Source organism: Jaculus jaculus, chromosome 4, assembly GCF_020740685.1.
Source record: "Jaculus jaculus isolate mJacJac1 chromosome 4, mJacJac1.mat.Y.cur, whole genome shotgun sequence".
Classification (NCBI taxonomy): Eukaryota; Metazoa; Chordata; class Mammalia; order Rodentia; family Dipodidae; genus Jaculus; species Jaculus jaculus.
In genome coordinates this window covers 101980610-102003798 of record NC_059105.1, presented here as the reverse complement: position 1 = coordinate 102003798, position 23189 = coordinate 101980610, and the positions used below count along the sequence as shown (strand labels likewise).

Sequence of the window (23189 nt, the reverse complement as noted above, 5' to 3'; positions counted from 1 at the left end):
TTCTATTTGCTATGTCAGAAACAGCTGAGCACTTTCATCCCAAATCCATGCTTTGGTTCTGGGACCATCTAAGCATCTGATTAGCTGGATCTTTTATCTCCCATTTCAGTGGCTTATATAGACCTTTGGCCTCAGTGTTTGATGTTTGCTCTACATTCTGATTGATGTGGAACAATAAAGGTGGCTTTACAGCCTTCACGGGAGGATCACTGACTAACTTGTATTCCATTTAATACCATGCCATAAGAATTCTGGTCTCTGAAGAACTATCAACCCTAACTTTAAAGTCTTAGACATTTAATTTTTTCTTGTGCTTTTCATACATGCTTTATAAATAAATATGTAAAAGTTTAACAAAAAGGCTCATGAGCATATTAAAACTAATAATGGGATACTGATTTTGAGTTATTTTTCATTATATATGTATATACATATACATATACATACATACATAAACATATATATGTTTATATATACATATACCCATAATACATACATACATACATACATATATATATATATATATGTATGTATGTATATGCCCTAAAAACAACTTTTTAAAGGATTTATAATTGTCTATAGCAATCATCACTCTAGGAGTATTACAGATTGTCCTAAGTACAGTCAAACATTTTAAAAACTACTATGATGTGATATAAGGGAAACTGGATATGGACAGGTTGGGCATGTAAGCAACAGAACACCTTATGATTCTCGGATTTAGTTATCATTGGGTGAATTAATTTGGTCATGCTATCAAACTTCCCATTGTCACACTCTCCTCTTTTGAATAACTGAAATGAACTGAAAGATAACTTTGAACTTCCTCCCATGTTTGAATTTTATAGAAATACAAACTGCAAACAAAAAGAAGATTCATAACTTAATAATAAAATATACAAAGGATTTGAAACAATCCCTCAGGGAGATACATGTTCAGCATCCTTTTCTGTTAGGAAATACAATTCGGATGTCACTCCACACCCAGAAAACTGCTATAATTACCAGCACAAGGGTGAAGGAGATCAACACAGAAAACAACCAACTCCTACTAAATCAGATATCCAGAGACACAGAAGGTAACAAGACATCATCACTGAAGCAGACCTAAAATGAACCTAACATAGCTCAGGGAAATTTGCTGGACAGGGGGTGGAAAGAATGTCAGAGCCACACATTGGGTCATGATTCACAGAGACATTTCCTCCTACCCATAACTGAGGGCTAACCCCACAATGCATGATCCATATATCCCCAAAAGGGAGGGGCCAGGGAGAAGGGGGAGGACAGGAAGGAGGCTAACAATGGTACCAACTTGACTGTATTCACTGAGTACGAAACTAATTCAAAAATAAATAATTAATTAAAAATACACAAAAACGAAAATAACAGTGTTGGTGAGGAGTGGGGAAACTGAAACTCTCATATACTACTGACACAAATGGAAAATGTGTAACATTTGGGGAAGTATGCAGGGAAGAATCTGGAAGTTAATTTGCTATTTTCTACATATTATTATCATAGGATCCAACAATTCCACCTCTCTTTATCTACCAAGACCACTGAAAATAGTTCTTTAAAGGGTGCATACAAGGATGGAGAGATGGCTTATCCATTGAGTCCCTTGCCTGCAAAGCCAAAGAACCATGGTTTAATTGCCCAGAACCTACATAATCCAGATATATGAGGTGGCACATGTGTATGAAGTTCTTTTGCAGCCAAATGTCCTAGTACACTCTCTCTCCTCTCTCCTCTCTCTCTTTCTCTTTCTCTCTCAATAAATAAATAAATAACATAAAAAACATCTTTTAAAAGATGTACACAAATAGTTCTCATAGTTCCATTAACAACAGCCTAAATATAGAAACAATCCAAATGTCCATAAACAAATAAATAAAAAAAATATGACTGTATCCATAGACTAGGTTATTATTTAGTATTCAGCCCTTAAGTGAATAAAGCACTGGCACACAACACAGATGGGCTGTGGAAGCTTTGTGCAAAGTAAAGAAACAAGATACAACACCACCCCTGGTGGAGGTTTCCGTGGGTGCTGGTGGCTGGAAGAGGATAGAACATAACTCTTAGATGTGTTGCCATTTGTGATGATGAAACAGTTCTGGAAGTAGATAATCAAAATGGCCAAACAGCATTGGGAATTTACTCAATGCTGAAGAAAAAGAAAAAAACATTAATAAAATGTAGCTTAGCTCACTATAAGGTACTTGCTTTCATCATCAATTTTAGAGATAGTGTAGTTAAGCCATATACCCTGGAGTTCCCCTCTGACAGCAAGTTCTGACTCGAATTACAGAAAGTAATATTCTTCATCACTGTACCAATTGAAAAGAAGACTTTTTTCTTTATTTAGTTTTACTACCTAAAAGCAGAGAATGTGGAGTTATGATACAAAGTAAAACACTGGGAGATTAATTTTTAAAACAAGCATGAATTATGGAGATTCAGGAGATCAAATCTACATTTTAGCTGTGTGATACTTTGTTCTAAATGTTAAATAGTCACTTCTTGATATCTTTCTTTTCTGTTAGCTTCATCTTTGTTCTCAGGCATATGATAAGCCTCCTTATGATTTAATATAAATGTAATTTTCTCTGAGTTACCACGCTTTTCATTTAGTTTTTGTCAAGAATTTCTCAAACACTATTGTGCATTAGAATAGACTTCTAATTCAATGTTTTCTAATTAAAATATTTGATAGACAGTGACACAACAGAGCTTGAGGACTCTTTAACTTCCCTCTCAGTTCTTTTTGGAAAATTAGTATATGCAGTTTCAGGTATTATGTTAGATTTCTGTCACTATGAAAAAATTACTGAAGAAAACTTATAATGAGAAAAGACTAATTTTGACTTGTGGTTTCAAAAGTTGCATCCATGGTTGGTGTTCCTATTGTCTTGGGTCCATTGTGATACAGAACATCATAAGAATGCTTAGCAAAGGAAACTTCTCACTGTATAGGGGCTAGGAAGAAAACAGAAAGACAGTATAAACAAGGGGCCCAGTATCCCTTTTGAGGGCAAGCCAAGGATGATCTAACTTCCTTCCACTAGATTCTACCTCATACAGTTTCCACTAGCTCTCAGTAGTGCCAACAGTTGGGGACCAACCCTTTACCACATGAATACATAGGGATCTAAATAATATCAGATAAAATGACACCAGGAACTGAACTATAATTTTGTTGTTTTGTGTAGGTAAAGTTTCACTGTAACACAGGCTGACCTATAACTCACTGTCTAGTTGCAGGCTGACCTTGAACTCATAGGGATCCTCCTACCTCGGACTCTTGAGTGCTAAGATTAAAGATTTGCACCATTATACCCAGAAAAGAAATCACACTTTCTTTTCTTTTTTTTTTTTTTTTTTTTTTGTTTGTTTGTTTTTCTGAGGTAGGGTCTTACTACAGCAGAGAATGACCAAAAACTCACTTTGTAGTTCCAGGTTGGCCTGAACATACAGCGATCTTTCTACCTCTGTGCCCCAAGTGCTGGGATTAAAGGCATAACACAGTATTCCTGGTTGATAATTTATTTTTATCATATTTTAATGAGTATAATATATACTTAAACATACATATTTAATAATTACAAAACAAGTGAAAAATGTCATGCATATAATTTATTTCTTTTTAAATTTTTATTTATATCTACTTTTTTATTAGTTATGTACACAGTGTGTATACAGCTATGTTGATATCATCATTAGGCACCTCCCTGTCCTTCCCCCTCTAAAGGGACCCTCCTTGTTGGGGATTTTGGGTCATGCATTGTGAGGTAACCATCAGTTATTGGTAAGAGACAATGTCTCTGTGCATAATGTCCCAACTTGTGGCTCACAATCATTCCACCCCCTCTTCCATGAATTTCCCTGAGCTATGTTGGGTTTGCTTTAGGTATATTTCAGGGATGAGGTCTTGGAAGTCTGTGTCTCTGGATCTCTGGTTTGATAGGAGTTGAGTGTTCTCTGTGTCTATCTCCTTGTGCTGGTACCAGGTTCACTAAGAAAGCAAAACTCTTGCTCATTTCCCAAATTACTCTCTGATTTCAACTGGGGCCCTGGTAAGGTGCAATAGGCTGATTCTCTCCTCAGGTTCTGAGTCCATCTGTAAAAAAGAAGCAAATTCTCCAACTGAAAGTGAAGTCAGCACCAAATACATGAGATAACCATTATTATGTTAGAGAGAATTTTATAAGTGTAGGCTCTCTTGTAGTCCACAGTTGGTGAGAGTTTAACATTGGAGAGCTGGCATATCTTTTAGGTGTGGATCTGACATGTCTCTCAGTTCCAGCTATGGGTTTCATTCTACTTAACAGATAAATTAACCAAGTCAAGAACAGTTGGTTACCCACTATGGTGTGTGCCACTATTGCACTTGTGTGAGCATCATGTCAGGTTGTTTGCTATTGAATAGCTTAGACCATGAGTTGCTTGGACAGATGTTGGCCATTTCCCCACAGTAGCTCAAGTAGCACCTTCTGGCAGTAGATGAGCTAACTATCTCAGGACTAACTTTCTTCCAGATTCCAGCCAGGTTACTCCATATTCTATACCAACAGCATATGGTGTCATTGACAATAGGGCTTTACCATTAACCTTTGGTGGGTCACCAAGAATTCTGACTGAAAGCTGTCTTCTTTTGGGAAACCTGTAGGTTTCTCTGATCAACAGCTTATTGTAGATTTTAACTGAATGCTGATACTAGGAGTTATAGGCCAGTGCCAAGGGAAAAGAAGGAGGAAAAAGATAATTAATATAAAAGAGAAAGAGAGAAGAGGGAGGTAGGCAGAGAAAAACAGGAGAAGATTAAAGTTATTATTCATCATACACTTTCCAGGGCCCTGTGGTTCAGGTGTTCCCTCTAAGGACCTGATGAATGTTAAACCTTTTAGTCTGTCTTTCAGGATATAGGATTTTATGGTAGAATTTTCATTTGGGTACAGTTTTTTGTCCCCACTCCACCTGTACTCTCTCCTACCACCCTACTGCCCCTAGTGTCAGGTCCTTGAGATGCTTATTAGGTATGGCAGCATCTCAGGAAGATTCAGGTTAGGAGCCACAGATGAGTTAGACCATGCAATAGTTATCTTTCTGTGATTGGGTGAGTTTGCTGAGAATGATATGTTCCAAGTTCAACCATTATTTCTTCAAATGTCATTGTGTCATTTTTCCTTACTACTGTGCAAATATTCCATTGTGTATATATACATCTTGGTTATCCATTCATCTAATGATGGACATCTGGGTTGATTACGGCTCTTAGCTATTATTAATTAAGCATTTATAAACATGGTTGAGAAAATCATTCTGAACTGAGGCATGGAGATTTTAGGGTAAATGCCCAGTAAGGGAATAAATGGGTCTCTTAGTAACTCTATAGTCAACAATTTTAGTTAACTCCATATTGCTTTCCATAGCAGTTATGCCATCTTACATTACCAACAGTGAATGAAGACTCCACATTCTTACCAGCATTTGTTTTCATTAGATTTTTTAATATTTGCTATCCTTACTGGGGTAAGGTGGAATCTCATGTGTTTTTTTTTTTTTTAATATGCATTTCCCTGATGATTAGGGAGGTTGAAAATTTCCTTAAGTGTATATTTGGCATTTATAATTCTTCCTCCGAGAACTTTCTGTTCAGTTCTCTTCCCCATTTTGTGAGTGGGTTATTTGACTTTTTATTGTTAAGGTTTTTTGAGTTCTTTGTAGATTCTAGAAATTAGACCCCTGTCTGATGTATATCTAGCAAAAATTTTCTCCCATTCTGTGGGTAATCTATTGGCTCTGCTAATTTGTCTGTGAAAAAGCTTTTTGGCTTCCTGAGATCCCAATGGTTGAGTGATTGTTTAATTTCTTGAGCTACCATGGTTTTGTTCAGGAAGTCTTTTCCCACTCCTATATTTTGGAAAGTTCCTCCTATTTTTTTCTTCCAGTAATAGCAGAGTATCCAGTCTTATATTGAGGACTTTGACCCATTTGGGCTTTATTTTTGTGCATGGTGAGATGTGAATGAATTTTGAGATCTTTTTTTTTTTTTTCTATCTCTGTGAAGAAAAGTGTTGGGACTTTTATTGGCATTGCATTAAATCTGTATATTGCTTTTGGTAAGGATGCCTTTTTCACAATATTAATTCTGCAGATCCAGGAGCATGGGAGGTCTTTCCATTTTCTCAAGTCCTCCTCACTTTTTGTCTTGTGTGTTTTTATAGTTTCATTGTATAGGAATTTCGCATCCTTGGTCAATGTTATTCTAAGGTATTTTATTTATTTTGCTGTTGTTGCTATTGAAATTGGGACAATTTCTTTTCTGTTCTTTGTCTTGTGCATATAGAAAGACTACTGATTTTAGTGCATTGATTTTGTATCTTGCTACTTTGCTGAAGGAGTGAATCACCTTTAACAGATTTGAGATGGAGATTCTTGGGTTATTTATGTATAGAATCATGTCATCTGTGAATAGAGCTAACTTAACTTCTTCCTTTCCAATTTGTATCCATTTTATTTCATTCTCCTCTCTTATTGCTTGAGCTAGGATTTCCAGTACTATATTGAAGAGCAGCTATGAGATTTGTCACCCTGTCTTGTTCCTAATTTCAATGGGAATTCCTTCAGACTCCATTAAGTATTATTTGGGCTTAAGGAGCTTTATATATAGTCTTTATTATGTTGAGATATAAACTTGCCATGCCAATTATCTCCAATGTTATTGTATTTTATCAAAAGCCTTTTGTGCATTTATTAAAATGGTCATGTAGTTTTTGTGTTTAAGCTTATTTATGTGGTAGATCACATTGACAGATTTCTTTATGTTGAACCACCCCTGCATTCCTGGGATGAAGCCTACTTGATCAAGGTGCATAATGTTTTTGGTGTGTTGTTGAATTCAGTTTGTGAGGATTTTGTTCAGGATCTTTGCATCTAAGTTCACCAGGGAAATAGGTCTATAGTTTTCTGCCTGGTTTTGGTTTTGGTATTAGGATGATGCTAGCTTCACAGAAGAAGTTGAGAATCTTTACTGTTCTCTGATTATGGGACCCAGTTTGAGAAAAAAAAAAAAAATGGTTTCAGTTCTTCCACAAAAGTTTGATAGAATTCTGCTGAGAAGCCATCTGGTCCTGAACTCTTTGCGGGGAAGGTATTTGATTACCTTTTCAATCTCAGTGGGTGTGATCATTTTCTTTAGGAGATTAATCTGCTCTAAGTATAGCTGTGGTATGTGGTATGTATCTAGGAATTCATCCATTTTCTCTGTACTAACCAGTTTTGTGGAGTACAGGTTTTTGAAATTAGTGCTGATGATTCTCCCAATTTTGCCTATATCTGTTGTGATCTATTCTTTTTCTTTTCTAATTTTGTTAATTTGAAGAGTCTCTCTCCCTCCCTCTCTTCCTCCCTCCCTCCCTCTCTCTCTCTCTCCCTCCCTCTCTTTTTTCTTGATCAAACTGGCCAGGGGTTTATCAATCTTGTTTATTGTTTCAAAGAACCAGCTCTTTGTTTCAGCCATTTTCTTAATTGTTTTCTTGGTTTACAATTCATTGATTTCTGTTCTTATCTCAAATATTTTTTTTTTCTGTCTAGATCTTTTTGAGTTGGATTCTTCTTGTTTTTACAATGCCTTTAGGTGGATGGTTAGGTTATTGCTTTGGGATCTCTCTGCTTTTGTTATGAAGGCATTTAGTGCTATGAATTTTCCCCTGAGGACCATCTTCATTGTGTCCCATAAGTTTTGAGTATGTTGTATTCTCATTGTCATTCATTTCTAGAAATTTGCAATTCCATTTTTTTTTATTTTGTCCACTACCCATTTATTATTTAAAAGTGTGTTGTTAGGTTTCCAGGAGCTGGTGAGATTACTAATAAATATTTTGTTGTTAATTTCTAATAATGCAGTATTGTGATCTGATATCATGCAGGAAATTATGTTGATCTTCCTAAATATTATGGAGGCAGTCTTTGTGACCCTGTATATGATCTATTTTAGAAAAGGTTCCATGAAGAAGCACCTTCTGGGGACCTTATGGCTGCTAGTGCCCAGCCCTGGGGTTGGGCTTTGTGGAGGTGGTGCCCGCATGGAGGTTGCGTAGGGAGCACTTTTCCAGCAAGGTGGGCGGGAGGCTGGCATAGCTTGGCACAGCAGGGCTGCCTGGGACTGAGGAGCTGGAGTGTGCGCACTGCAGCAGGCCTCTCACCTTCCTGATACAGGTGAATGCACCGCTGCCGAGCGACCAGGCGCTTTCCATTCAGGTCTCTTCCTCTTCTGCTGTCGCAAGCCGCTGTGTTGTGTGGGCCTACGGGTTTTTAGGAATCAGCTGCCAAGGAAAAATGAGTTTTACTCTTATGATCCACCATCTGAGAAATCTTCCTCAGAAATAGAATCTCAGTGTTTCCACATTAGTCTGGGGCTCATTTCTGCAGGGTTTGTGGCTGTTTCAGACCTAAAGCATGCTCCAGGTGCCAGAACACATATTACTGCAGTAAGGAGCATCAAACTCTAGACTGGGGGTTGGGACATAAGCAGTTATGTACAAAACCAGATCTTTTGAACCATACAGTTCCAGACAACTACCTTTTTCCAGAATTTGAAATTGTAATAGAAACAGAAAATGAGATTCTGCCTGAGGTTGTAGAAAAGGAAGATGATTATGAGGTTATAGGAAGCATGGATGAGGCACTTGAGGAAGAACTGGATTTTATGGCAAAGCATGAATCCAGGGAAGATTATATTTTCCAGAAGTTTAAAACTCAAATAGCCCTTGAACCAGAGCAGATTCTCAGATACAGAAGAGGTATTAAGCCTATCTGGATTTCTGGTGAAAATATCCCTCAAGCAAGAGATATTCCAGATTGTCACTGTGGTTCCAAGAGAATATTTGAATGCCAGGTCATGCCACAGATGCTAAATTACCTGAAGGCAGACAGACTGGGTTAGAGTGTAGACTGGGGTGCCTTGGTAGTCTTCACCTGTGCTGAGAGCTGTAGCCTGGGCACTGGCTACACAGAAGAATTTGTGTGGAAGCAGGACATAACAGACGCATCTTGAAGACATCCTAAAAAAAAAAGTTACTGCCTTATGCCTCACACTCCATCTTTATAGGACTTTATCCCAGGGAAGCAACTGACAGAGATGAAAGTATGAAGGTGGTTTTCTAGAGCAAAAAACATTCAATAACAGAAAATTAAGTAAATCCTTGGTACATCCACATTGAAAGGCAATAGTGTTAATGGTACATCACTTCTGTGGATACCAAATAACTGAGTTACAATTGACAAAATGACATGCATTATATTGGTATTTCTGTAAAAAGAGTCAGACATGTGTACACAGAAAAAAAGCCAGGAAGATACTGTTAAAAATCAAAGAAAAAGGGGGCTGGAGAGATGGCCTAGTGGATGAGGTGCTTGCCTGCAAAGCCAAAAGAGCTAGGTTCAATTCCCCAGGACCCACATGAGCCAGATGCACAAAGTGGCGCGTGTGTCTGGATGCCCTGACACACCCACTCTCTCTCTCTCTCCTCTCTTCTCTGCCTCACTCTCTCTTAAATAAATAAATAAAAATAAAAATAATAAAAATATTATTTTTAAAAAATCAAAGAAAAGAAAAGAAAAGAAAAGGTTCCATGAGCTGCTGAGAGGAATGTGTAGTCTGTGGATTTGGGGTAGAATGTTTGGTAGATGTCCATTAGGTCTAATTGTTCTATGGTTTTGTTGAGCTCTCTCACTTGCCTATTGATTTTTTTGTTTGGATGATCTATCTATTGCTAATAGTGGAGTATTGAAGTCCCCCAACTATGATGGTGTTTTTGCTTATTTTTGTTTTATTGTCAAGTAGGTTTTGTTTTATGAATTATGGTGCCCCTGTGTTTGGTGCATAGAAATTTATGATTGTGATATCCTCTTGTTGGATCATTCCCTTGATAAGTAGGAAGTGTCCTTTTTTTTTTTTAATTACTTTTGGTTTGAATTCTATTTTACCCAATATTAGTGTAGCTATGCCCACTTGTTTCTTATTCTCATTTGCTTGAAATATCATTTTCCACCCTTTTACCTTGAGGAGGTGTCTGTCCTTAGTGGTGAGATGGGTTGCTTGAAGACAACAGATTGAATGGTCTAATTTTCTGATCTACCCTATTAGCTTGTTTCTCTTGATGTGTGAATTAAGATCATTAATATTTAGGGTAATATCTGTGTGGTTTGATTTAATATTTGCCATGTTGTGGAGGAGGTTTATGTGGTTTCATGTTTTCTTGGACTTGGTAGTTTTTTTGTTTGTTTGTTTGTTTGTTTGTTTTGTGTGTGTGTGTGTGTGTGTGTGTGTGTGTGTGTGAGAGAGAGAGAGAGAGAGAGAGAGAGAGAGAGTTAGTTCTCTGATTTTGGTTATTGTAATCAGCTTCTTGTAGGACCTTAAGGTTCATTGTTTGATTCTTCTTGGTGGAGAATTCCCTGAAGTACTCTGTTGGTTTGGCTTTCTGTTCATATGGTTGTAAAGCTAAGTTTTATTGTGGAAAGTTTTTCGTTCACCATCTATTATGAGTGATACTTTTGCTGGGTAGAATAGTTTGGGCTGGAAGCCATAAGTTCTTAGACATTACAGTGTTCCATTCCAGACCCATCTGGCTTTCAGGGTTTCCAATGAGAAGTCTGAAGTAATTTTGATGGGGTTATCTGTATATGTAATGTGTTGGTTTTCCCTAGCTCTCTATGTTTAGACTTTTAATGATAATACACCTTGGAAAAATTCCCCTTTGGTTCAGTCTGTTTGCAGTTCTGTTACCTTTGTATAACTTGATGGGAATTCCTTTTGAGAGTGGGAAAGTTTTCCTCAATAATTTTGTTGAATAAGTACTCCATGCCTTTGGTCGTAATTTTTTCCCCTTCTGGTATTCCCATGATCCAAATGTTGGGACATTTAATGATATCCCACAGTTCTCTCATGTTCTGTTTAAAAAAAATTGAATTTATTGAAACTTTTGGACTCATGAACTGTTTCTTCTGTTTGGTCTTCCAGATCTGAGTTTTTATCCTTCACATGGCTGACTCTGTTCTTGAGAGTTTCTATAGAATTTTTGGCTTGTTCATTTTGGTTCATATTTTCTCCTGATTTTTTATGTATAGTTTCCATCCCTCTGTCGAGTTCCATCTCACATCATTTTCTGATTTTCTTGGAATTCATCCTTGCATTTATTTATGTCTTCATTGAGCTTTGTCAGCTGGTTATTGAGTTCCTCTTAGTTATGCTTTCCTTCAGATCATTTAACTGTCTTTGGGACCCTTCCTGGTTCTTTTATTTTAGGTCTAATCTAGTGAGGACAGCATTCATACAATTATTGCCCCATTTTGATTTTATGCAAGCACCACTATTTGCTTGGCCAGGGCTATATAGCTCCTATCTTCATGTTGGGGTTCTGATCCTATTGTATCTTCCATATTTTGATTAGAGTCATCCATTATGTGAGATTAATCTTGTGGAATTTACTTGCATTTGGTTTTTTAATGTTATTCCTTTTGTACTGTGGTCTGCCCACCATAGTGTAGGAATATTATTTAATATATTCTATATAATGACAGTGGAAATAAGTTGAACACATGTACTTACACTTCACTTAAGGAATTTGACTGGTTCTGGAAAATTTTATCTATATGCTTAACAAATTGTAGAGATATGGTATGAAGATATGTATCATCAGGTGATTTTTTTTTTTTTTGTCTGTGTGTCAACATTACAGAGGCTAGTTACACAAACCTGGTGGAATAGGTCAACCATCTGAGTTGATCTCTCCTCCCTCTTCTCCTTATTATTATTACTATTATATATTTTTGAAGCAGAGTTTTGCTCTAGCCTAGACTGAGCTGGAATTCACCATGTATCTCAGGCTGACCTTGAACTCCTTCTATCTCTTCTTGCTGAATGCTGAGATTAAAGGTGTATGCAACTATGCTTGGCTGTGACTTTCTCTCTTTAATCAGTCAAGAGATACAATTAAAATGAGGTATGTGAGGCTGGTACTATAACACAGAACACTTATAGTGAATATTTTTTTCTAAGTATAATATTCTAAAGTAATGATTAAGGTGTAGTGTACTAACTATATGCACCAGAGCAATAATTTGTTTCATAGTCAAGTGTTATGTAGTATTTATTATGTGTGATATATTTTCCAACTGTCTTTAAAGTAAGGATTTTTTTCTCATTGTCACAACCAACACATACAGAATATGTTTCACTATAATATCATAATACTGTTGGGTAGTTGGGAATTTTTAGTTTCATCATAATCTTATGGGGCCACTGTTTTATTAAGTATAGTACTAACTAAAATATTACTAGGTGGCCCATGAAGTGAAAATATTAGGAAAATACATACAATTATATTAATTTTATTATGTAAAGTGTGGACCATCCCTTTCTAAACAATATTTGCAAATAGAAAGATATATACATTGAATTGTACAATCCTGAAAGTAACAAGTAATACAGATAATATAGATTATTGAATAAATTGCAACAAATACAAGCTTACTGTGCTCATTCATAAGAAATGCATGGTGACTTTGGGGTTATGGTAGATAGCTGATGGAGAAGCAGTAATAGAAAATCATTCTTTTGAAGTTGCATCTTTACACTTTTGAAGGAGTGTGTTTATCTTTCACTCAAATAGCAGTAAGAAACGAGAGATAGAACAGCAAAACACCTTCAGGGAAAAAATAAAAATAAAAAGACTCTTCACAAGACTTCTTTGAAGTATACAGAAATGGACCACACTCAATACTAACAACACCTATAGAACATTGACTGCTCAAAACTCTTGTTTGGCATAAAATACAAAGGAAAACCTTGTGGTTCATCCAAACAGTGAAGACAATCAATGTTTTTTTTTGTGTGTGATATTTCATAACTGGAAGTTGTGGTGAATAAATTGGTGAGTGAATCTCTGCTTGAAACCAATGTGTTGAAATATAACTTCCTTCAGAATACCAATGTAGTCAGTTAAAGGACTTAAAATCTTTCAGTATAAAGACCAAAATGTTAATCTTAAATCCTATATGATTTCCAGAATCTTTCTGTGAAAATTAAACCATCATGTGAAATAGAGCTCTGTTGTCCAACAGAATTCAAGTAAGACTTGATATATGTGCAAATCTAGTTGTAGTTATATCCAAGTAAGACTTGATATACATACAGATCTAGTTGTAGGTATATTTGCACATACACTGGGGTATACAACATGTTATTTATTTCAATATTGTAAGTATCTTTATTATGGAAAGTTCCAACAGGAAATTTAGGTATTTTTATTCAATACAATGCATATATTCACCTAGGAGATACTCTGAATTAAAATAAAGGGTCACAGCAGCACAGAGTTTCCCGAATTGTGGAGAATAGATGGAGCCCTTTCAAATTCTTTGCATTCACACTTCCTTAATTGCAAGTATTCATTCAAGACAACTTAAAGTTGAAACCACAAGTGAAATGGAACACATGGAGACACTATAGATATATAATGTAGATTCTGAGATCAAACAAGTGATCATGAGCAAGAGGATATTGTGGAGGAGTAGGAAGGATTACACTTAACATTATTTGTGGAATTATGTTAATATAGAATGGTTTGGATGAAGTAGTATTTTAGCATTGTAAGATTTAATATATCTCTTCTCTCTCAGTTCTGAGTATATTCATCTTTATTAAAGAGTTCTCAGAGTATTTATTTGCTTTTAAAATAATTTCAACTTTCACTTTATATCTATCTAGATGATCATCATGCCTGCAAGATGATGGAAAAAAATGATATAGGTTATCCCTTTAATTTGACTATTTCCTGTGAATATGTTTTAATGGAAATAAACCTTGAGTAACAATAAAAACCACAGGGAGAAAAATCTCTAAGCTCATAAGCCATGAGAAATTCCTACATGTCTCAAACAATAATGGTAGAATTAAAAAGGAAAATGACTATTTGAATTATATGAAAGGTAGAATATTCCCAATGAGCTGTTTGTCAGCAAGGCCACTGAATCCTCCAAAATAGTGAAGGCAAAACTCGGCACGGTGCATGACTGTAATCCCAGCAATTGGAAGGCAGAGATAGGAGGATTAATGTGAGTTTGAGGCCCTAGGACTACAGAATGGGTGGCAGGTCAGCCTGGGCTAGCAGACATACTTCTTCCAAAAAAAAAAAAAAAAACAGGCTATGCCAATGCTCTTGGTTGCCCACAAAAACTAGGTGATAAAACCTTGTTACTGAAGACATCACATGCTTCAGTTGTAGAACACTGAAATCAAGCTGTAACTGAGCTGGAAACCTCCTCCCTGCTGACTAACTGTCATAGAGTTGAAAGTGCTATGCCGTCTTCTGGGGGAAAGTCATCATTAGGAGTATTAGCCAGCAGTAGGTCCTATAAGCTACACAACTGGCAAGGCAAGATTGTTCACTAGTGAAATAGTGACATGGTTGTTATGGTGATAACCAAGTGCACTCTTACTGGATTTGAGACCCACATAAAAAACTGATCAAAAGCTTGTGGCTAGGAAGATCATAGACCTTAGTCAGAAAGACATTATTGTTGTTTGGATAAATGGATATTTTCTGTCCATCAGGGAGCTCTTTAAATATTTATGAGTTGGTAGTAACTACTTAGGAAACTAAAAACTCATTAAAGTGATGAGAATAAGTCACTGATGAGTGCTTACCACTAAATATATTTTTCTAAGACCTTCCAAGTCTCAGGGACCATTGTGGAAGAGGTAGTAGAAATAATGTAAGAACTAAAGGATGGGAGGAGTGCTTTGAAATGCCACCTTCTAGACATGGTGGTTGCATTTATGACCTCAAAGTGACTGTCATTTCCTGAAAAACACATGCATAACCTTGGGCCTGTCAACATTTCATCATGGAAGATGGGTAACAGCAATAAAGAATATATGAACATTGAAGAACAACTACCTAGAAAGAAGAAGGAATTCAGTGGAACAGGCATGAGGGAAGGGGCATAAATGAAAATAATGGAAAATTACTGTTATTAAAGTATTAAAAAAGTAAGGGTTATCTCATTTGACCTGGCGCTAACTTACTCTCCGTTGGAGATTCTGCTTCTCTTTTTCAGATAGATACAGATCCTAAGGAGAGAATCACCCCATCATACCTCAAAAAGGCCCTGACTGAAACTAAGGAAAATTGGCAAAACAAGCAAAGGTGCTGTTTTCCTGATAAACTAGATACCAGCACAAGGGGGAAGGAGACCAACACAGAGAAAAATCAACTCCTATCAAATCAGAGAGCCAGAGCCGCAGAGGCCCCCAACACCTCATCACTGAAGCAGACCAAAAATGAACCCAACATAGCTCAGGGAAATTTTGCTGAAGAGGGGGCGGGCAGAATGTCAGAGCCACATGTTGGGTCATGAAATGCAGAGACATTTATTGTACCAGTAACTGTGGGCTAACTCCACAATGCACAACCCATTTACATCAACAAGGAGGGGCCACTGGGAGGGGGTAGGTCACGGATAAGCCTAATAATGGTACCAAACTGCCTGTATTTGCTGAATAGAAAACTAATAAAAAATAAAAATAAAATAAAATAAAAGATGTGTCTGGTAGTGTTCCAACATCTTTATAAGATATGTCTGGTAGAACTCCTTCCCTTTCTATTTATGGACCAATTTGAGGAGCATTGGTCTTAGATCTTCACCAGAGTTTGACCTGCTACTGTATTTTCTTTATTGAAAGATTTCATATTACTCTTTTAGTTTCATTGATTGTTATTATGACTAAATAGTTTATATCTTCCTGTTTTAATTTTGATAGGTCAAATTTATCTAAGTTTATCGTACCAGTAACTGTGGGCTAACTCCACAATGCACGAACCATATACATCAACAAGGAGGGGCCATTGGGAAGGGGGTAGGTCATGGATGAGCCCAATAATGGTACCAAACTACCTGTACTTGCTGAATAGAAAACTAATAAAAAAAATTTAAAAAATATTCATAGGCATGGATAAAAAGTGTCAACCAAAGGTGTTAAAAACTACAATGAGATTTCACTTCAAAAAAGATAACAAGGGCTGAAGAGATAGTTAGCAGTTAAGGCACATGCCTGTGAAGCCTAACGACCCAGGTTCGATTTTTCAGGCCCCATGTAAGCCAGATGCACATAGTGGCATATGTGTCTGGCGTTCGTTTGCAGTGGTTAGAGGCCCTGGCATGCCCATTCTCATTCTCTCCCTCTCTTTCTCGCTCTCTCTCTCTCCCTGTCTGTCTATCTCTAAGATAAATAAAAATAAATCTTGCCCAGCATGGTGGTACACGCCTGTAATCTCAGCACTTGAAAGGCAGAGGTAGGTGGATCTCCGTGAGTTTGAGTCCACCCTGAGACTACATACAGGTCAGCCTGAGCTACAGTCAGACCCTACCTTGAAAAAAAAAAAAAATCTTTTAAAAGATAATAAATTACCCTAAAGACATTGTATTGCTGTCACAAAATATCTGAGACTGGTGATTTATTTTTAAAAAGTGTTTTAAGGGCTGGAGGGATGTCTCAATGGTTAAGGCACTTGCCTGCAAAGCCAAAGGACCCAGGTTTGATTCCCCAGGACCCACAGATGCACAAGGGGGCGCACACATCTGGGGTTCGTTTGCAGTGGCTAGAGGCCCTGGTGTGTCCATTCTCTCTCCCTCTTTCTCTGTCAAATAAATAAATAAAATATTTTTTAAAGTGTTTTAAAGTTTGGGGCAATGGATCATAGGTTAAAGATACAAGCTAACAAAGCCTGTCAGCCAAGTTCAATTCCTTAACCACCCCACATAAAGCCAGACCCCCAAAAGTAAAATTTGTTCATAGGCACAAGAGACCCTTGGCAAGCCCTCCCCCACACAACACATGTGCAAATTAATTAATTAATACATAGATTTATATATTTAATAGTTCTGGTGTCCCGAGACAGTGTTCCTGGCATCTGCTTTGACCATGATGATAGGCTCAGGATAGATGCTATCACATGGCAGAGATTTATACAAGGAAGACAGTTGAACAGGTACAGACAAAGCCAAATCCATGGGAATGTCTTGTTCTATAGCCATTCACTCTCTTGGCAAGAAATCCAGTCTGTTAGACCTTCCCCTCAGCCAACAGATGCACACTCATTCCTTCTAAGGTCAGTGCCTCCATGACCCATTTGGCTTGTCTTAAGGTAAATGTCCTGCAAGCTCTCAACAATGTTATGCAGAAAGAAAAACATGTGAACTTTCAGAAAACTAATCATATATAAACCAAAGCAGATATCATTGCTCTCAAAAGGCACTTTGTTCTGCCTGAGGCAGACAGAGCACCAGAGCACACATTGACTATATCACTGATCACACCATTGTGATAGCCATCACTATTTGTGCCTACCATCATTGGCTTTGTGATCCACTGGAACTGTGAGAAAGTTTGTAAATAAAAGGTGCCACAATATAATTTAGATACTTAGGTGGTGGAATTCTCTTAAAAAAATGGGATAACTGAAGATAAGGAAATAAAGTACTTGCTGCTCAAGCTGGAGTACCCAAATTTGATATCCAGACCCAAAAGAAGTAGCTGGAAACCTTGGTGAGCATCTGTAATTCCAAAATGCTATGAATGTTGAGAGAGAGAGAGAGAGAGAGACAGAGAGAGGCAGAGATGAAGAGAGTAGAATTCCCTGGATATTCATGACAAGCACTGCAAAGGGCAGAAAATCCAGAGGGAGAAATAATGCCTCAAATGCGTGGACAGGTGAGACCACACCTCAAAGTGCTCCTATAACCTCCAAAATTGGGCAGTGGTATGCATGCTTCTGTACTTACACTTGTGCTGGCATGCATGCATGTGCACACACACAGACACCCACTACATTTTTAGAAAATAATTGGTCAGACACATTAGTTAGGCTTTATCTCTAATATGACATTAGGTTCATATTCATTTTATTGCATATGGAGTTTGATGCGATTCAACCCCTTGACTTCAAATATAAAGAAAATACAAATGAAATAAACTGTAAACAAAATATATGCTGGAAGTTCAAACTAGTGGGCAGGAATAAGTTCTCACACTTATTTGTTCCAGGTTTCAAACTAGGAAACTAAAAATAAAAAAGGAGATCTATAGCTTAATTTATCTTTGTGCTTTGCAATGTTCTCTTTACTATTTTATTCAGTATTTATAATGATATGGAAGATAGTAATCTTTTCTCATTTAAATATTGATTTCCTCACCGTTTTCCAGAAGCATCTCAAACCATTGCAACGCCATTCTTCCTAAGAGTCACTGTAAGCAATATTGTAGTCAGAGTTAATTAACTCTTGTCTCCTAACTTGCAACTACTGGCACTTGAGTAAACAAGCATTGTTCTGAGATAAGTTATCGCCCTGGAGAGCTTGTGTAGTGAATGTGATAACTTAATTAGCGTTTCCTCCCAGCTCTCAAACAACTTTCACTGTCTTAATAACAAGCTCAATGCACTTTTCTCAAAGAAAATTTATTTTTTCCAGAGTGTTCTATAGACAGATGCCTATAAAATGCTTGTTGTATAACTGTGGGCTAACTCCACAATGCACGACCCATTTACATCAACAAGGAGGGTCCAATGGGAGGGGGTAGATCATAGATGAGCCTAAACAATGGTACCAAACTGCCTGTATTTGCTGAAAAGAAAACTAATAAATTAAAATAAAAAAAATAAAAATAAATGCTTGTTGTAGAGAGAAACTGAGGGGATAAGACAGAAATAACTTGATAAATGGGTGTGTACAATCAGTGATACACAAGTAACTGGAAAAGGCATAGGAGAAAATAGACCTTTCATATCTAGCTGCCTCATGCAGGAGATGCTGCCTGACTTTGAATCATCCATCAAAAAGAAGGGACAGACATTAGTCTTCACTCTCAGTCCTTCAACTTATGAATAAATAAGCTGGAATTTAAGGTAACTAAATGATATATGAAGTTACACAATCATTTAGTGACAAAAGTAAGATGAAAGCCAGGGTTCCCTCCCTCTCAGTGCTGTGCTTCTCCCCGTGTTGCACTATATAACTACGGAAAGGTGATGGATAAGTGTAATTATGTAATGCAATCTACCTCACTCTGAGAACTCCAATTCAAAATTCCACTAAAGTGAACTGCAACTGAGGGTAACAAACCAAAACCTAAAAATATTGAAGAGTTACTATCTTGTGTCATAGGTTAGTGTTAGTATGTGTTAGTATGTACTTCTATGATGTATGATGGGTTCTAAGTAGTTAGTCCTTTCCAAAATAAAGTTTTTCATGTCAGTCTTCCTATTTGATAGAAAAATTATGGCAAGTAGATATGTATGCACATATATGCTTGAGGTATCCATTGAAATAATTTAGCAACTACCAAATAAATGATCTGACAGCAAAGAGTTCTACATTTACCAAAGCTTAAAGTATATTGAAATTAGTTCAGTGTCTTATAGACACATCTTCAGGAAGGGGTATCTAAGTCCTTAGAAATAAGAAAAAAAAAAATAGTATGCTAGGTGGATACTGAGAATTTGAAGAAGAGGGAAATTGAAATTACAAAAGAATGGATAGAATTTAACTTTCTTAAAAAAAAAAAAAAAACACTCCCATGTTAGTGGCCATGTTTAGCACAGGTAGCCATTAATTTAGTTGTCTTGTGCTTTTCTGTATGATAGGAGGAAAATCTCATTCTCTGTAGGTGTTATGTATGATGTTACTTTTGTAAGTTTATTAAGGTCAGGTTACCACTACAGCCCGAAAGTTTACTATTTGTCCTAATTATTAAGGCTGCCTCCACCATCCTGATTTAATTCATTATAGGCAAGTCTTTGTAGAAAAAAGATTTAGTGATTTGATTCAGGTGTCCGCCACAAACTTAGGTGTTCTGAATGCTAGATTCCCATATGATGAAGATTTGGGAATTAATGCCTCCTGGAGGGAGTATATTGTTGCAGGTGGGCTTATGGGTGTTATAGCTAGTTTCCCCATGCCAGTGTTTGGCACACTCTCCTGTTGCTGTCTTCTATGTAATGTCGCCCAGGGGGTGATGTCCACCCTCTGCTCAGGCTGTCATTTTTCCCTGCCATCATGGTGCTTTCCCTTGAGTCTGTAAGTGAAAATAAACCTTTATTTATTTATTTATTTATTTTTTTGCCCCCCACAAGATGCTCTTGGTCAAGTGTTTTCTTCCAGCAATGTGAATATGACTGCAATAAATGCCATAATGGTGTAAATAACCACATTGCTTGTTTCATTTAAATTTAATTAATTCCATCTAAGGGGAAAATGTGTTTGGGTACATACACAGCAGCCCCCCCAGCACAATAAATCATTTAAATGGACAAGCAACACTTATCTAAAACAATTTTGACAAAGTTTTTCTAAGATTGGCAACTTGTTTGGTTTATAGATTTTAAACTACTTTATAAAAAGCTGTTCTCACCACCAATCAAATTCAGATATTGAACTCTTCCTTCACTTACATTGCATTTCAGTCCTCACATATTTCTAGCCTTCTACCTCAAAGCAGTACCTCAAAAGTTGCAATTGTGGCATTATTACACAGGCTATCTACATCCTAAAGTTCTTGATAGGATTTTATTTCTTTCCTAATATGTTATTTATTTGCGAGACAAAGTGATATGTAAAGGACTTGTGCAGGAGCATATTAACTAAGATTTTCTGATCTTGTACCCAATGACTTCTACATAGAGAGCAGTCAGTGAAGTGTCTGGATTCTTGACCTCCATTGAGCTGCTATAAGGTGGCAAGCTTTGTCTAGCTTGGTCCTCCTACACTTTCTACTGGACTTAGAATATCCTTCCCATATACAGCTATGTTCTCAACAACCCTCAACTTTTCCCTTGCTACCTAGTTCCTCTTGGGAACCCAAAGAGTTCCTGATGCATCACATGACAAGACAGTTCTACTACAGCTCTCTTCTTCCTGATTAGACTATGAGGGGACTTCACTTTGATATTTCCTCCTCCTTTGTCCCTCCTGCTGGGGTGAAACAATGTGAGGAACTTTGAGAGACCTAACTATTCATAGGAAATGGATGTAGTAGAAAAGGGTTCCATTCCTTAAGGTTTTCCCTAAACTTATAGATAATATTCCCAAGCTTTGTACTTTGAATATAAGGCGGGGCCGTGGGGGGGCATCATGAGCGATCTCAGACCAACAAGCACCCTCCTTTTGTGCTGGTATGTCCCATATCTGATAGTCAGTTTCAGAATGGCTTCATGGACATGCCACCTTGTGAAAATCTTAATAATTTTTTTTCAAAATATTCTGTATTTTTTAATCAGCTATAAATTATAGACCCAAGGCAAGTTTAGTTTCTATTCAAGATGCCAGGCCTTGAGATAAAATCCTAGAAATCAGAACTAAATATGATATAATTAAATACCCCAAATCTTTTGAGTTTTTTTTTTTTCATTTCTTACTGTCAAATAGAACTTCCTATCTTGCTACAAGAGCAAAAATGTAAATTCAGTTAACACAATTTGAGTAGCTCTACATTTTTAATACTCTATTACAGTAATTATATACCTCCATTCTTTTGCTGATTAAAGAAATCTTGCCTTGTTTAGAAGGAATGTCATCTTCACAGAAATTCAAGAGGAAATCATATCAGTATGATTATATTTATGTTTATATTATTGCTTTAAAAAGCAATATGGTTAAATATTAACAATAAATAAGACAATTCTATTATTTTAGGAATCCCTTAAATTAATAAAAAGAAGACAAATTTCATAACAGAAAAAAATAAATCACAAATAGCTCATTACTTTTTAAAATAGGCTTAAAAAGAGTACAAATTAAGACAAGGAATGTTTCATTTGGCAACAAATTACACGGTAGTTTTGACACAAGAAAATTCCTTCAGTATTTCCAACACTCATTCTTATATATTGCTGCTGCCAATGGAACAGAATGCAATCTGCATACGGCAGTATCTCAGGTTATTTACTCCATTGTAGCCAGTGATCTTATAGGAAGTAATCGCTAATGAAACAATGAGAGGTGCTGTGAAATATTTACATAGTGAAAACACTCACAGCAATAAGATCTATAGTGCAAATACTGGAACACAAAGAATAATATAATTAGTGATAAGATTACCCAAAAATCTATACATAAAAATGTTTATTGTGACTTTTTTGTTTGTTTTTGTGACACATTTGTTTATTGATTAATATTTTTGGTTGGATGATGACATCAAGGAAAGTAATTTCAGAAAGAACTATTGACAGTATCTGATGGGCAAGTACAGAATTGTGTACAAAGATTTCAGTGGTAACTGTACTTTATAAAACTGTACTTTCTCACAAATACAACACTGCTAAATATTGCGCCACATTTTAATTTCCATCTGAAAGTCTGGGAAAACATGAGAGCCTGCAATAGCATTACCAAGTCATTCTTTGCTTCATTAGAGCCATATTTCTGGCTAAATTCTAAATGTGTGTCATGGATAAATGTCACGATTTTTATTTTCTGTTTTTAATTTTAAAAATTCCCATGGAGTGGTTGCTTTTTTTTTTACATTTATTTATTAGTTTTTTTTTTTTTTTTTCAGCAAATACAGGCAGTTTGGTACCATTGTTTAGGCTCATCCATGATCTACCCCCTCCCATTGGACCCTCCTTGTTGATGTAAATGGGTCATGCATTGTGGAATTAGCCCACAGTTATTGGTACGATAAATGTCTCTGCATATCATGACCCAACATGTGACTCTTACATTCTTTCAGCCCCCTCTTCTGCAAAATTTCCGTGAGCCATGTTGGGTTCATTTTTGGTCTGCTTCGGTGCTGAGGTGTTGGGGGCCTCTGAGGATCTGGCTCTATCATTTGGTAGGAGTTGATTTTACTCTGTGTTGGTGTCCTTCCCCTTTGTGCTGGTATCTGGTTCATCAGGAAAACATCACCCTTGCTTATTTTGCCAATTGTCCTTAGTTATAGACGGGCCCCTTTTGAGGTATGTTGGGGTAGCTCTCTCCTTAGGATCTGCATCTATCTGAAAAAGAAGCAGATTCTCCAATGGAGAGTAAGTTAGCACCTGGAAAATTGAGATAACAATTACTTTTTTGATAGGGAGTTTGATAGGTGTAGGCCCTCTTGTATCCCATGATTGATGGTAGCTTGATAT

General features: G+C 36.7%; 1 pseudogene; it reads left to right on the top strand.

Annotated features, from left to right (window-relative positions):
- Positions 1-9061, top strand: part of LOC101604427 — a 137470-nt pseudogene extending 128409 nt beyond the window's left edge.
- Positions 9062-23189: the final 14128 nt, after the last annotated feature.